This window comes from Eutrema salsugineum, unplaced genomic scaffold (assembly GCF_000478725.1).
Source record: "Eutrema salsugineum unplaced genomic scaffold, Eutsalg1_0 scaffold_4, whole genome shotgun sequence".
Taxonomy (NCBI): domain Eukaryota; kingdom Viridiplantae; phylum Streptophyta; class Magnoliopsida; order Brassicales; family Brassicaceae; genus Eutrema; species Eutrema salsugineum.
Window position 1 is genome coordinate 12,633,581 of NW_006256686.1, and position 15,956 is coordinate 12,649,536.

A 15,956-nucleotide genomic window follows, 5' to 3' on the forward strand; every position below is an offset into this window, starting at 1 on the left:
TGATGAAATGCGATCCTCCGTCGCTTATCACAATTCTAAGAACTCCAAAACGCAGGAATATCACAGATTTAAACAGCTTCATGACAACTTTCGCATCATTAGTGGGGATGGCGACTGCTTCTACCCACTTAGAGACGTAGTCTACTGCTACTAAGATGTATTGGTTTCCAAAAGAAGTAGGAAAGGGTCCCATAAAATCTATTCCCCAGACGTCGAAAATTTCGACATCGAGAATAAAATTTTGAGGCATCTCATTCCTTTTGCTTATGTTACCCATCCTTTGGCATTTATCGCATCGCGATATATAAGCTTGAGTATCTTTGAACAAAGTAGGCCCCCAAAAACCTGCTTGTAAAATCTTTGAAGCAGTTTTGAAGGTTGCGAAATGTCCTGCGTAAGACGAGCTATGGCATTGATATGTTCATAATTTGCATCATTTAGGTTGCATAAATCATTCCAAATCATGTTTTATTTCATGCATCTTAGGTCCTTAGGGTTTGTTTTAGAACTTAGGAGATGCATTAGGTCCCAATGAGTCTTTGCATGTTTTGAGTGTCTATCAGGTGAATATGGAGCTGAAAAGATGAATCCAGGAGGTGGAATGGTGAGCAAAGAGTGAAAAAGTGGAAAAATTGGGTCTTGGGAGATTTTCGGCCATTCTCGCTGGCCAGGAAGGTTTCACCGGCCATTTTCATGTACCGCGGGAAGCTTTACCGGCCATTTCCATGTACCGCGAATGAAGTGTATCAGCCAAAATCTCCGGGTGTGAACGAGTCTCAGAAATCGCCTCTCCGGGGAGCCTTCCGGTCCGATTCAGACGGCGGGTCCTTCATAGAAGTTGGAGAGCATTGGAGCACGGTCTCATAGCAAGTGAAATCGTGGAATTCGGACGCGTGAGCAGAGAGATAAGCTAGTCGGAAGGAACCCCTATCTCGCAGGTATTCCGGACCGAGCAGATCAGTTTTGAAGGATGCGAAGGACGGTGCACTTCCACTCCGATTCAGTTTCCGGGGCCTTCATGAGAATCAGAGACATTTGAGTCTTCTTTCCAGAACATCCGAGATCAATCAATTCGGAGCTTTGAGCAGAAAGATACGGTCTCCGGAATGGACACATGTCTAGGCGCCTCTCTCTGGTCGTGTAAATGCGCTTCAAAGATGTGCCCTCCAGGAAACCTTACACTTCCCAAGCACTGAAACTTCCTTCATCAAAGTTGGAGATAAATGAGTCCTCTGTCTTCTGCAACCGGAATTACTCAATTCGGACAGGTCTCCAGGAAGTTACACTCTCCGGAATGCGAGATGGTCCAGACAGCCCAGGATGACTAAGTTAAACATGCCGCGATTTCAATGCCACGGTCCACACTTGGCCGTGGCAACTTTTGTGCACCCTCGGCCAATGACACGATATAAATGCCACAGTGTGAGGCTTGACCGTGACAAACACACACTTGGCTGAGAGGAACTTAGCAACCGTTCGGCGATTGACACGGCCTAAATGCCACGGTGTGAGGCTTGGCCGTGGCAACATCTTGCAACCTTCGGCGATTAGCACGAGCTTAATGCCACGGTCTGGGACTTGACCGTGGCAAATGAACAAGTGGCTGGAGATAACTTCTACACAGTTTCGGCTTTTGACACGATCTCAATGCCACGGCCTGAGACTTGGCCGTGGCAAGCATATACTTGGCTGGGAAGGACTTCACATACATGCGGGTTTTGGCACGGTCTGAATGCCATGGTCTGGGGGTTTGACCGTGGCAACCTTTACATATCTTCGGCGTTTGACAGGGTTAACTTGCCACGAGTCCCAGATGAAGCTTAATCAGACCGTGGCATCAAAATGAACCAAGAACACAATGAAGTCTTTGACACGGTCAGGAATGCCACGGTCACACCAAGGACACACCAGACCGTGGCAAACCCTTCTTTGCCCATCAAGGCCGGGTCAGTACCCGGTTTGTTCCGGGTTGACCCGGTTCGCCCAAGCTTCCTTTATAAGGTTTTTAGACCTAACTTGTAGAGAACACTGAATCTACTTTTAGTCTTTTTTCCCCCTTTTGTGAAAAACCACTTAATACACTTTGTTTTAGAGAGTTTAAATCGATTTGCAGTTTCTTTCCATCTTGTTCATCATTTCTATTCATCAAAATCAACTTCTAATCATGATTAACAACACATCTTGCAAAGGATCTAGTGTGTTGATCATGATTAGTGAGTAGTTACCTCAATGAGGTTCTAGATGTGTAGGTTAGGGTGCTAAAGTGTTAGATTAGGAGTGCTTAGGGCTAGATTCATTGGTTCATTTCTCTAAACAACTATTCTCTATGCTAGATCCTTGATAATCACTTGAGATCTAGATTCTGGGAATTTCATGCACCAAAAGTGTTTGATGAAATTCCTGAAAGAGTTGTGTTAGAGGTTTAAGTAATTTTTCATCATGGGAATGATTTGTTAAATGCTTGAATGATCATTGAGAACTGTTTATTAATGCATATTGATTCATATTTCACAAATGGGAATTTGGTTTGAAAATGGATTAGTATAGGGGTTAATACCTTCATGAGAGGATTAACATAGATTAGAGTTCTTAATCACTTGAATCATGTCTCATCATTGTCATTAGCATTCCTAGTTTAACACCAAAGCACCCTAACCATCTATCATGTCTAGAATCTCATGCCTCCATCATATCTTATTCACACCATTTGTCATTGTCATTAGTCTTTAATCCTGTTTATGTTTATAGTTGTCTCTAGATTAATCAAGACCCACTCTTGTTTGCTTGAATTAAGAACTTGATCATATAGCTTAGTGTCTAACACCACATCTGGATTGATAAACCTCTTTGTGCTACATTGACAAGGGGATTGATAGCCCTGAGACCCTAAAAAGTCTTGTCTATCAATTGGCGCCGTTGCCAAATTGTGGCTTGATTAGCATTAAGCTCTGATCTGTTCTTGAGATCAAGTGCTTACTTTCTTGTTTTTACTGATTCCTTTCAAGTTCTGTTTGTGATTTCAGGTGTATGAACACCAGGTCTAGATCAAGAAGCTGTGGTCCTCCTTTTCCTCTAAACGACAACATCAACCTTTTGGTACCAAGGAGGAGAAGAGACAGACGTGGTAGACAAATTGATCAGACTGAGATGGCAGAACAAAGAGATCACGTGGTAGATATAGAACAACCGGTTCAAGAGCAACAGGCTCAGGGTAATAGAGCTGGTAATGGAGTTGGTCAAGGGCTTCATCAGGGTAATGTTCATCAGGAACAGGTGCACCATCAACAAGCTTATGTCCACCAAGGACAAGCTCAAGCTCATCAACAAAGGCATCAGGCCAATGTTCAGCAAGGACACCAGGTGCACCACCAACCCCACCCTTTCCAACCACAGCAAAGAAGATATGAGCAACCCCAAGTCTATGTTGGAGAGAATGACAGGGCCAATGCTCATCAGTATGGAGCTGGTATTCAGGCACCACCTGTGCAAAACAACAACTTTGAAGTGAAAGCATCATTGCTGAATATGGTCCAGAACTCAAAGTTCCATGGGTTAGCAATGGAAGATCCCTTGGAACACTTGGACCAGTTTGATAAGGTGTGTGATCTGACCAAGATAAATGGAGTTTCAGAAGACAGCTTCAAGCTAAGACTATTCCCATTCAGTCTTGGTGATAAAGCTCATCAATGGGAGAAGAATCTTCCAAGAGGCTCCATTCAAACCTGGGAGCAATGCAAGCAAGCCTTCTTATCTAAGTTCTTCTCCACCTCAAGAACTGCAAAACTGAGGAACCAAATCTCTAGCTTCACTCAGCACAGCAATGAAAGTTTTGGTGAAGCATATGAGAGATTCAGGAGCTACACAAACCAATGCCCACACCATGGGTTTAGTGAGGCTTCTCTTCTCAGCACACTGTATAGGGGAGCTCTTCCCAAGATTAGAAACCAGCTGGATACTGCTTCCAATGGGAACTTTCTGGGTAAAGAGATACATGCTGCTTTAGAGCTAGTGTAGAACTTAGCATTGAGCAATGACACTTATGGTGAAGACTATGACAGATCAAATAGATCTGAAGGTTCAAGCTCAGAACAGAGGCTCACCAGAGAAGTTAAGGAGTTGAGGAGTGAATTGGACAAGCTGAAATTCACCACTCAGAAGCCAATGCATTTTGTCGGAGAGTATGAGGAACCTTCTCAAATTTTTGAGAACATAAGTGAAGAAGGTCTTACCCAAGAGGAGCTCAACTACATTGGGAATCAGAGGTTCCAAAGATATCAGTATGGTAATGCCAATCCAAACCTCTCTTACAGGAACACCAATGTAGCTAACCCACAAGACCAGGTCTATCCCAATTCTCAAGCTCCAAAGAACTTTGTTCCCAAGAACAACTTTCAAGGGTCATTCCAACCCAAGAATCAATTTGGTCAGAATCAGAGTTTTGGTCAGCAACAGCAACCATTTCAGGGCACTGGTTACACTTCACAGCAGCCAAAGGCACCACCAGGGTTTGGTCCACCACAGTTCCAACAGCAGGCGCCGGTTCAACAACAGTTTCAGCCACCAATGGTCCAACAGCAGCCACAGATGGGTACAGATATGGTTGGTATTCTGCAACAACTACTTCAGGGTCAACAGACTATGCAGCAGGAAATCAAGGAACTGAAGCAAAACCAGGCATCAAGCTCAAGGAACCAAGGTCACCTACCTGGAAAACCAGAACCCAACCCCAAGGAATATGCCAAAGCAATTACACTGAGGAGTGGCAAGGAATTACCTGGTATTGAGAACAACAAAGTGATCATTGAGGACAATGATCAACCTGAGGGGGAGGCAGCCTTAAAGGATGATTAAGTTGCTGAGAAACCAAGGACAGAAAAAGGTAAAGAGGTAGCAAAGGAACCAGAACCAGAGAAGAAGTATGTGCCACCACCTCCATACCAACCCAAGCTCCCATTTCCAGGGAGATTTAAGAAGCAACTAGTGAACAAGGCAAGAGCTGTATTTGAGAAGGCACTCAAAGAGACACCACTCACAATGCCTCTCATTGATGCATTCCTAATGATGCCAAAGATGGGGAAGTTCTTGAAGAATGCAATTCTGAACAAGACAAAAGAGCTTCAAGGCATGGTAGTACTAAGTCATGAATGCAGTGCTATCATTCAGAAGAAGTCCATTCCAAGGAAGTTAACTGATCCAGGGAGCTTCACACTCCCTTGTGCCATTGGACCTCTTCTATTCTCTGGATGTCTTTGTGATTTAGGAGCATCAGTCAGTTTGATGCCATTCTCCATAGCTAAGAAGTTGGGCTTTAGAGTTTTCAAACCCTCAAGGATTTCTCTTATCCTTGCAGATAGATCAGTTAGATTGCCTGTTGGTATGTTGGAAGATCTACCTGTCAAGATATGTGGTTTTGAAGTTCCAACAGATTTTGTTGTGCTGGAAATGGATGAGGAACCAGTAGATCCTCTCATCTTGGGCAGGCCATTCTTAGCAACTGCAGGAGCCATCATTGATGTGAGAGGTGGGATAATAGAGCTTCAACTTGGGTCTGAAAGGCTCAAGTTTGATGTGAATGAGATGATGAAGAAACCCACCATTGAAGGTCAATGTTTCTATGTGGAGACAATGGACCAGTTGGCTGATGAGTTGCTTGAGGAACTGAACACTGAGGATCCTCTTCAAGCTGCTCTAACTCAAGAACAAGGAGAGAATGAGCTCTTGGCTGAAGCAAGTGAAGGGTATAAGCTGTATCTGGAAAATGCAAGAGAGCTGGGTCCTGAAACAAGGTTTTTGGAGCTGGAACAAAGAGGCTCTGAAGTCTTTGCTATCAAGGAATCAGTCACCAGCCAAAGCAACCTGGACCAGGACTGGAATGAGGCGGATGCACCCTCTGTTGAGCTCAAGCCTCTACCAACAGGGCTCAGGTATGCATTCTTAGGCCTAAACTCTACTTTTCCCGTGATCATAAATGATAACTTGCTGGAGCATGAGGAACGTGCATTACTTAGTGAAATAAGGAAATTCAGGAGAGCCATAGGGTATTCCTTGGCAGATATTAGAGGAATCTCTCTTGATATATGCACCCACAGGATCCACCTGGAGGACCAAGCCATGTCCTCTATTGAGCACCAACGTAGACTTAACCCCAACCTTAGGGAAGTGGTTAAGAAGGAGATACTAAAGCTTCTTGAGGCAGGGATAATTTACCTAATCTCTGACTCAAGATGGGTGTCTCCTGTTCACGTTGTGCCCAAGAAAGGTGGGATCACAGTGGTGAAAAACGATAAGGATGAACTCATAGCTCAAAGAACCATAACTGGCCATCGCATGTGCATTGACTATAGGAAATTGAATTCTGCTTCTAGAAAAGATCATTTCCCTTTGCCATTCATTGATCAAATGCTTGAAAGGTTAGCTAATCATCCTTATTTTTGTTTTCTCGATGGGTACTCTGGATTTTTTCAAATTCCCATAGATCCAAGAGATCAAGAGAAAACAACATTCACATGTCCTTATGGCACTTATGCTTATAGGAGAATGCCCTTTGGTTTATGTAATGCACCAGCCACTTTTCAAAGATGTATGATGCACATTTTCTCTGACATTATTGAAGAGAAAGTTGAGGTGTTCATGGATGACTTTAGTGTCTATGGCTCCTCCTTCTCAGATTGTCTCTCTAATTTGACACAGGTGTTGGAGAGATGTGAGCAGCACAACTTGGTGCTGAACTGGGAGAAGTGTCATTTCATGGTGCAAGAAGGAATAGTCCTTGGGCACAAGGTCTCTGAAAAGGGTATTGAGGTTGATAAGGCAAAGGTGGAGGTGATGGTGAATTTGCAAACCCCCACTTCAGTTAAAGGGATAAGGAGCTTCCTGGGTCATGCAGGGTTTTATAGAAGATTCATAAAGGACTTCTCAAGGATTGCCAGGCCCTTAACAAGACTGTTGTGTAAGGAAGTGGATTTCATCTTTGATGCTGAATGTGAAGAAGCCTTCAAGTTGATCAAGGAGGCATTGGTTAGTGCACCAATAGTTCAGGCACCAGACTGGTCTCTACCTTTTGAGGTCATGACAGATGCTTCTGACTTTGCTGTTGGAGCAGTACTTGGACAAAAGAAAGACAAGAAGCTGCATGTGATCTACTATGCCAGTAGAACACTTGACTCTGCCCAAGAAAAGTATGCTACAACTGAAAAGGAAATGCTGGCAATAGTTTTTGCCTTTGATAAGTTCAGAAGCTACCTGGTGGGATCAAAGGTCATTGTGTATACTGATCATGCAGCCCTCAGGTACTTGATGACCAAGAAAGATGCCAAGCCAAGGCTGTTGAGATGGGTTTTATTGCTTCAGGAGTTTGATATGGAGGTGTTTGATAAGAAGGGCATTGAGAATGGGGCTGCAGACCATCTCTCAAGGCTGAGGATTGAAGAAAAAGTTCCCATAGATGATGCTTTGCCTGAAGAGTCTCTGATGGTGCTCCATTCATACTTGGATTTTGAGGAAGTAGATAGCATTCAAGAAAGGAGGATGCCTTGGTTTGCAGACATAGTGAACTATCTTGCATGTGGGGTGGAGCCTCCTGAATTAGATGCCTACAAGAGGAAAAAATTCTTCAGAGATGTCCAGAGATACTATTGGGATGAGCCCTACCTCTATGTCCTGAACAAGGATCAGCTTTACAGAAGGTGTCTTGCTGAAGAGGAGATGCAACCTGTGTTGCAAGAATGTCATGGTTCTGCCTTTGGAGGTCACATGGGGGCATTCAAAACTGTGGCAAAGGTTCTTCAAAGTGGGTTTTGGTGGCCTACAATGTTCAAAGATGCCCAGTTGGTGGTTTCAGCATGTGATGCCTGTCAGAGGCATGGGAACATATCTAAGAGAAGTGAGATGCCTCAAAACCCCATTCTAGAGGTTGAGATCTTTGATTGCTGGGGGATTGACTTTATGGGACCTTTCATTTCATCCTATGGAAATCAATACATACTTGTTGCTGTGGACTATGTGTCCAAATGGGTTGAGGCCATTGCTTCCCCTACCAATGATTCCAAGGTTGTAGTGAGGCTGTTCAAGAACATCATCTTCCCAAGGTTTGGAGTTCCAAGGGTTGTCATCTCTGATGGAGGATCCCATTTTGTGAACAAGACTCTGGAAGGTTTATTGAGAAAGCATGGAGTTAAACACAAGATAGCTACTCCATATCATCCTCAAACTAGTGGCCAGGTTGAAGTATCCAATAGACAGATCAAGGCCATTCTTGAGAGGACTGTTAGCTCAAGCAGAAAAGATTGGAGCAAAAGGCTAGATGATGCATTATGGGCTTACAGGACTGCCTTTAAAACTCCAATTGGAACATCACCATTCAGTTTGCTATATGGGAAGAGCTGCCACCTTCCTGTTGAGTTGGAGTACAAAGCTATGTGGGCTGTGAAGTTTCTAAACTTTGATATCAAGACAGCTCAAGAGAAAAGGATCATGCAACTTCATGAACTTGAGGAGATCAGGCTTGAAGCTTTTGAAAGCTCAAAAATCTATAAGGAGAAGACCAAGGCCCTGCATGACCAGAAGATTCTAAAAAGGGAGTTCAAGTCTGGTGATTTGGTCTTGCTTTTCAACTCCAGACTTAAGTTGTTTCCAGGAAAGCTTAAGTCTAGGTGGTCTGGACCTTTCAAAGTTCTTGAAGTAAGGCCTTATGGTGCCATTGTCTTGGAAGGGAAGAATAGTCAGGAATTTGTGGTGAATGGACAGAGAATCAAGCATTACTTAGTTTCACAAAGGAAGGAGGAAGCTACATCAGTTCCCCTTCTTGATCCACCAGCCTGTTAATCAGTTTCCCAAAGTCAAACTTAGAGACATTAAACAAAGTGCTCTTGGGAGACACCCCAAGCTTATCCTTTGTAAATATGCTTTTGATCTTCTGATTCTTTTCTTTTTTTTTATGTTTTAGGATGTTTTGATGGGTCTGTTGAGTGTTTACAGGTGTTAGGTGTGAGTCTAAACCTTTGGAAAGTGAATGCAGAATGAAAAGAGATGAAGGAATGGAGACAAGCTTGTGCTCGGCCTTTGACATGGGGGCCGGCCACGGTCAAAAACAAGGCATGGCAAGTCTCTTTGTGCTGCCACGGGGAGATAATCACGGTCTCAAGGCCAGACCGTGGCAAAAGGAGGCATGTGTTCGGTGAATGCCACGGCCTTGTAACATGGAACCTAGGCGGCCGTGGCAAGAACAAAAGTGGACCAGGCAACATTCGGACCATGCCACGACTTGGTTGCCACGGGAAGAAGCTTAGGCCGTGACAAAATGAAGGTGAAACGTCCAATGCTCGGTGTTTGCCACTAGGGGTTGCCACGGGATAAAGGCCTGACCGTGGCAAAGCAAAAGTGAAGCGGCCAAGGTTCGGTGTTTGCCACGGTCTACAAGACACGGTCTGGAGGCTTGACCGTGGCAAAGTTTTTGAGGGTTTGACCGAGGAATGAGCACGGCCACGAGGGGTTTGCCACGGGGACACAATCATACCGTGGCAAGAAGAAAGAAGAAGGACAATGCTCGGGGTTTGCCACGGCCTGAAGACACGACCAAGTCGAGACCGCGGCAAAGATACAGCATCCTCGAGTGATAGACACGGGCATGTGACACGGTCAAAGAGGCGCGATCCAAAATTTGAATTCCAGTTGACCGTACGGACGTTGACCGGTCAACAGACGCGCCAGGCCAGCTGTTCCCCACCACTCTTTCTTCTTCATCGCGAGTTTGCTCTCTCTTCTCCATTCTTGAACTCTAAACTTTCATATCTCTCTTGTTGCTGCATCAAATTGAGTGATTCCAACTGCATTGAACTCTTATTCCTGTCTAGTTTCTTGTTGCACATCCGTTTTACACTCGAAACTTGAAGATTCCAAGGTATTTAATCTGTTAAAACTCACCTTTTCCATACATTAGAGTACTGTTCATGAACAGAGAAAAACAAATGGAATCGATTTTAATGGGTTTCTTGATACCTTGGAATCATTTTGTGAATGTTGTGCAAGTAGAATGGATAGGGATTTCATGAATCTTGCTTGAGAATGACCTGTTCTTGGAATTTTTGAGAAATTTTCTTGAAAATCACCATGTGAATAGATTTTTTTTAAGAAATTGTGTTTCAAGCTGAACTATTTGTGTGCATTGCTTCTTGCCATTGCCTTGAGTTTAATGAGTTTTTAATCAGCTTGCAATACCTTCTTTTAAAGAAAAATCGATTGGTGCTGCTCATGAACTTTTGAATTTTTGAAAAAAAAAAAAAAACTTTTGTTGTTCTCTTTCTTTGGTGCTTACAATGGTTTGAGAAAATGCAGGATGGGAGGAACAAAAAGACAAGCAGCCATGGAGAAATCTAAAAAAGAGAAATCAGAGGAGCAGATTTTGCCTTTTGGGCACAAAGTTTTCGAGAAACAGAAAAGGAGGAGAAAGCCAAAGGATTCAGCTGAAAAGAAAACAAAGAAGATTGCTGCACCAAAGAAAACAAAGGCCTCCACTTCAAAAACTTCTGGTACAGAGCTGGCATTGGTTGAGGTCGTTCACAGAGCAGGAAAAGAGGTGGTTGTGGCTGAGGATGAAGAAGGAACAGAGAGTGACCCTGAAACAGCATTGAAGCGGGCCAAGAAAGCAAAGCCAGGTTCTGAGGACAGAGAGCCAACTTTTGATGACTACTTTGACATGTTCAGAAGTGCAAAAGTGCAGCAAACCAAGTTCCCTGATATGGAACTGCTGAGGAAGATGGGTATTCTTGAAGAGGTTCAGCTCATTTTCAACAACATGGGGTTTGGTGGATTCTTTGAGATGAAAGATGTGGCTCATGATGGTGTTACACAAGAATTTCTTGCATCCCTTCAAGTTTGTGGATATGGCCCTAGAGATGCAAGAATCAAAGAGGGCAATGGTCTTGGGCACATAGAGTTCAAAATAGATGGTGCACAACACCATGTAAGCTTCAAAGAACTTGATGAGATCTTTGCTTTTACAAGACCTGCACAAGAAGAGACAGTGAAGTTCACATACCCTGATCACATGATCACTGACTTGTGGGATACAATTGCTTTTGGGAGCTTCAGAGGAGGAAGATGCAAGAGTTCATGGATAAGAAACCCAGCAATCCGCTATGCTCACAAGGTGCTTTGCCAAATGTTCTTTACCAAGCACAATGATGGAGTGGTGCATCTAGCCGACATGGAGCTATTGGGTATGGGTCTTCATCCTCTCATCAGTCACTTGAAGAGCAAGAGAGAGTTTCACCTTCCACATTACATCCCTTCTAGTGGTGCATTCTTGGCACGCCAAATGCTGATTTACAAGGACATTGCTTGGAGCGAGGGTAAAAGAAAGAAGCTCACTAAGCTACACAATGGATGGCTAGTGACAAGGATTCTGAAAGCAAGAGGTTTTGTCTTTGATAATGTTGCAGTCAGGCCTGGGTTGATTGATGAAGTTACCCTCACCAAGGTTGGGTTTCTAAAAGAGAGCAATGGTGAACACTTCTTGTACACCTTCAAGCTCTTGCAAGATGAAAAATTTCATGTTCTGTTGCCAAACCCAGCCATCACAACTCTCACAGAAAGGCACAATGTCTCCTTTATTGTCCTCAAGGATCAGCTCTACAACTCAGCCATTCACCCTCCAATTCCCAAATGTAAGAAGCCAATTAATTCTAAGGGTAAAGAGCCAGCTGAAGAGGAAGACACAACTAGGACCACTGGTTGTGAGCATGAGGAGCCAAGAGATTTTGAAAGAAGGATGGGAGCAGGAAGGTATCACTTTGATCCTTACTTTTGGGGTGAGCCTGACTATCACACAAGGAAGCTGTATTCCCGAGTTAACACCCTTCAGAAATGGTGCAAATGGCAAGACAAAACGATCCACAAGCTGGTTGACTGTGTTAGGCAGCTTAAGAAGAAGGTTAAAAAGCTCACAGCTCCAGCCACCTCACCCAAACGAGATACAAGCGAAGAGGTGGGAGAAAGCACAGCTGCCAATGACCTTGCGCTACCACCAGGAAAAGAAGATTGGGTGAATCCGGCCACAGCGTTCCAACCAGACTCACCTGAGAGCAGCCCACCCAGATATTCCACCCCATCATGTTCAACCTCCAATCCATCCCATTACTTGGGATCAGACCTCAGCGATTGAGGTAAACACTCAAAACCTTGTAAATAGCATGTAGACTTTCTTTTTCTTTTGCATTTTGCCTGTTTGCTTTGGTTTCACTTCTTTCTCATACTTTTATAACACAAGGGACTGTGTTATTTAAGTGTGGGGGAGGAGTTTCATCCTTTACTAATCATGTTTTCTATTTTCCTATTTTACACTTTGAGTCTTGAGTCACATTCTAGTTGCATATTCATGTAATCTCATCTAAGTGCATATAAAAAAAAAAAAATGATCATGTAGTTGCATTCTCATTTTTTAGGATTGAGTCTAGATTGCATTTGCATATAGGTTGCATCTTGCAGGGAGTAATGATAGGTTTTCTAGAGAGTATATCACTTTGAGAACTTGAATTGAATATGCTTGTGAATCTTTTTCTGTGCTTGCAAAGTCTGAAATGATTTGAATCTGAGAAGCAAGTTTGAATTGAACTCAACTCTAATTAAGTGGGAACCTTGAACTTGACTTGAAAATATCTTGTGATGCATTGTTTGAAAAAGCTTGTGGATACCAATATACATACTTGAGCTAGAACCATTGTTTTTACCACTCTTTTCCTTAGCTCAAGTAGCTGAATCCACATCATGGATCAGTTCCCATACCTTGAACCCATCCTTCTTTCAAGCCAATGTTTGTGTGTGAATTGAAAGGCCACCTTGGATCAAACTTAGCAGAAAGTGTTAGGTTTAGAGCGACAAGGGCAGGTCTCATTGAGAGCTGTGTACCAACATCTAGGAATTGAGAGTTTTGGCTAGGAATAAGTGTGGGGGAAAAGACTTTTTGGTGAGTGGAAAAAGGTGAGATGAATGGGAAAGAGAGAGTGAAAATAGCTAGGGGAATGAAAGAAAAAGAAATCAGTCTTGGTGTTTTGAGAAAGTGAGCTCTGGTTTGTTGAAAAGAAAGATTCTAGCCTCTAAGTAAAAAAAAAAGGAAGAAAAGAAGCCAAAAGGCTCAAATGTTTTGTTAAGAAAGAAAGAAGAGGCTAGAAGTTGTAAAAGAAAAAGAGCTGTGTAAAGTTTGAGTTCCAAGACTTGAGAGGAAATGTGAAAAGTAAATCCCCTAGTGAGAGGAAAATGAGAGTGAAAAGTGAGGATTTTTGAGCAAGTGAGGAAGCTTTGAGTAGAGGGTGGGGTGTGATGAGTCTTTGCCCTTGTGTATGCATAGGTTGCTTTTTACCTTTAGCATTCTGCCAAAGTTTGATCATTCATAGAGAGATCCCTTTGCTGCATTTAACCCACTTGAACACTGATGAGATCATTTTAATCTCATAGCCTCTCCCTAGCCAAGCCAGCTTGTTTAAACATTGCATCATGAGGTTCACCTGATAAAAGCTTAATAAATGTGGAAGAGTTGGAGAGCATTGGAGCACGGTCTCATAGCAAGTGAAATCGTGGAATTCGGACGCGTGAGCAGAGAGATAAGCTAGTCGGAAGGAACCCCTATCTCGCAGGTATTCCGGACCGAGCAGATCAGTTTTGAAGGATGCGAAGGACGGTGCACTTCCACTCCGATTCAGTTTCCGGGGACTTCATGAGAATCAGATACATTTGAGTCTTCTTTCCAGAACATCCGAGATCAATCAATTCGGAGCTTTGAGCAGAAAGATACGGTCTCCGGAATGGACACATGTCTAGGCGCCTCTCTCTGGTCGTGTAAATGCGCTTCAAAGATGTGCCCTCCAGGAAACCTTACACTTCCCAAGCACTGAAACTTCCTTCATCAAAGTTGGAGATAAATGAGTCCTCTGTCTTCTGCAACCGGAATTACTCAATTCGGACAGGTCTCCAGGAAGTTACACTCTCCGGAATGCGAGATGGTCCAGACAGCCCAGGATGACTAAGTTAAACATGCCGCGATTTCAATGCCACGGTCCACACTTGGCCGTGGCAACTTTTGTGCACCCTCGGCCAATGACACGATATAAATGCCACAGTGTGAGGCTTGACCGTGACAAACACACACTTGGCTGAGAGGAACTTAGCAACCGTTCGGCGATTGACACGGCCTAAATGCCACGGTGTGAGGCTTGGCCGTGGCAACATCTTGCAACCTTCAGCGATTAGCACGAGCTTAATGCCACGGTCTGGGACTTGACCGTGGCAAATGAACAAGTGGCTGGAGATAACTTCTACACAGTTTCGGTTTTTGACACGATCTCAATGCCACGGCCTGAGACTTGGCCGTGGCAAGCATATACTTGGCTGGGAAGGACTTCACATACATGCGGGTTTTGGCACGGTCTGAATGCCACGGTCTGGGGGTTTGACCGTGGCAACCTTTACATATCTTCGGCGTTTGACACGGTTAACTTGCCACGAGTCCCAGATGAAGCTTAATCAGACCGTGGCATCAAAATGAACCAAGAACACAATGAAGTCTTTGACACGGTCAGGAATGCCACGGTCACACCAAGGACACACCAGACCGTGGCAAACCCTTCTTTGCCCATCAAGGCCGGGTCAGTACCCGGTTTGTTCCGGGTTGACCCGGTTCGCCCAAGCTTCCTTTATAAGGTTTTTAGACCTAATTTGTAGAGAACACTGAATCTACTTTTAGTCTTTTTTCCCCCTTTTGTGAAAAACCACTTAATACACTTTGTTTTAGAGAGTTTAAATCGATTTGCAGTTTCTTTCCATCTTGTTCATCATTTCTATTCATCAAAATCAAATTCTAATCATGATTAACAACACATCTTGCAAAGGATCTAGTGTGTTGATCATGATTAGTGAGTAGTTACCTCAATGAGGTTCTAGATGTGTAGGTTAGGGTGCTAAAGTGTTAGATTAGGAGTGCTTAGGGCTAGATTCATTGGTTCATTTCTCTAAACAACTATTCTCTATGCTAGATCCTTGATAATCACTTGAGATCTAGATTCTGGGAATTTCATGCACCAAAAGTGTTTGATGAAATTCCTGAAAGAGTTGTGTTAGAGGTTTAAGTAATTTTTCATCATGGGAATGATTTGTTAAATGCTTGAATGATCATTGAGAACTGTTATTTAATGCATATTGATTCATATTTCACGAATGGGAATTTGGTTTGAAAATGGATTAGTATAGGGGTTAATACCTTCATGAGAGGATTAACATAGATTAGAGTTCTTAATCACTTGAATCATGTCTCATCATTGTCATTAGCATTCCTAGTTTAACACCAAAGCACCCTAACCATCTATCATGTCTAGAATCTCATGCCTCCATCATATCTTATTCACACCATTTGTCATTGTCATTAGTCTTTAATCCTGTTTATGTTTATAGTTGTCTCTAGATTAATCAAGACCCACTCTTGTTTGCTTGAATTAAGAACTTGATCATATAGCTTAGTGTCTAACACCACATCTGGATTGATAAACCTCTTTGTGCTACATTGACAAGGGGATTGATAGCCCTGAGACCCTAAAAAGTCTTGTCTATCAGGCATCCGAATAAAATTCCTTCCATCTCTTCTTCAGCCACGCATCTTCGGAATAACCCATCAGCACATCTCTTATAGAGATAGGGTTCATCCCAAAAATAATGTCTTACGTCTTTCAGAAACTTTTTCTTCCTATAACCAAAGAATTGTGGTGGTTCTACATCAGCTGCTAGGTAATTTGCTATGTGTCTAAACCATGGGGTGTTGAAAGCATCTGCTCGTCGCATGAGTGGACGTGGTGGTGCGGTATTGGCATTGGTGGGGGTAGTATCTATTGCATAGATGTTTTCTTCAGGCAAACTATCATTTAAAGGCAATCTTTCTTCAACTCGAATTCGTGAAAGATGGTCTGCAACTCCAT

The 15,956-nt window shown here is 43.3% G+C and overlaps 1 non-coding gene across 1 annotated transcript; it reads right to left on the minus strand.

Annotated features, from left to right (window-relative positions):
- Positions 1-3,780: 3,780 nt before the first annotated feature.
- Positions 3,781-3,887, minus strand: LOC112084708. Its single transcript, XR_002898369.1, has one exon. It is a non-coding gene; the product is annotated as a small nucleolar RNA R71 (small nucleolar RNA).
- Positions 3,888-15,956: the final 12,069 nt, after the last annotated feature.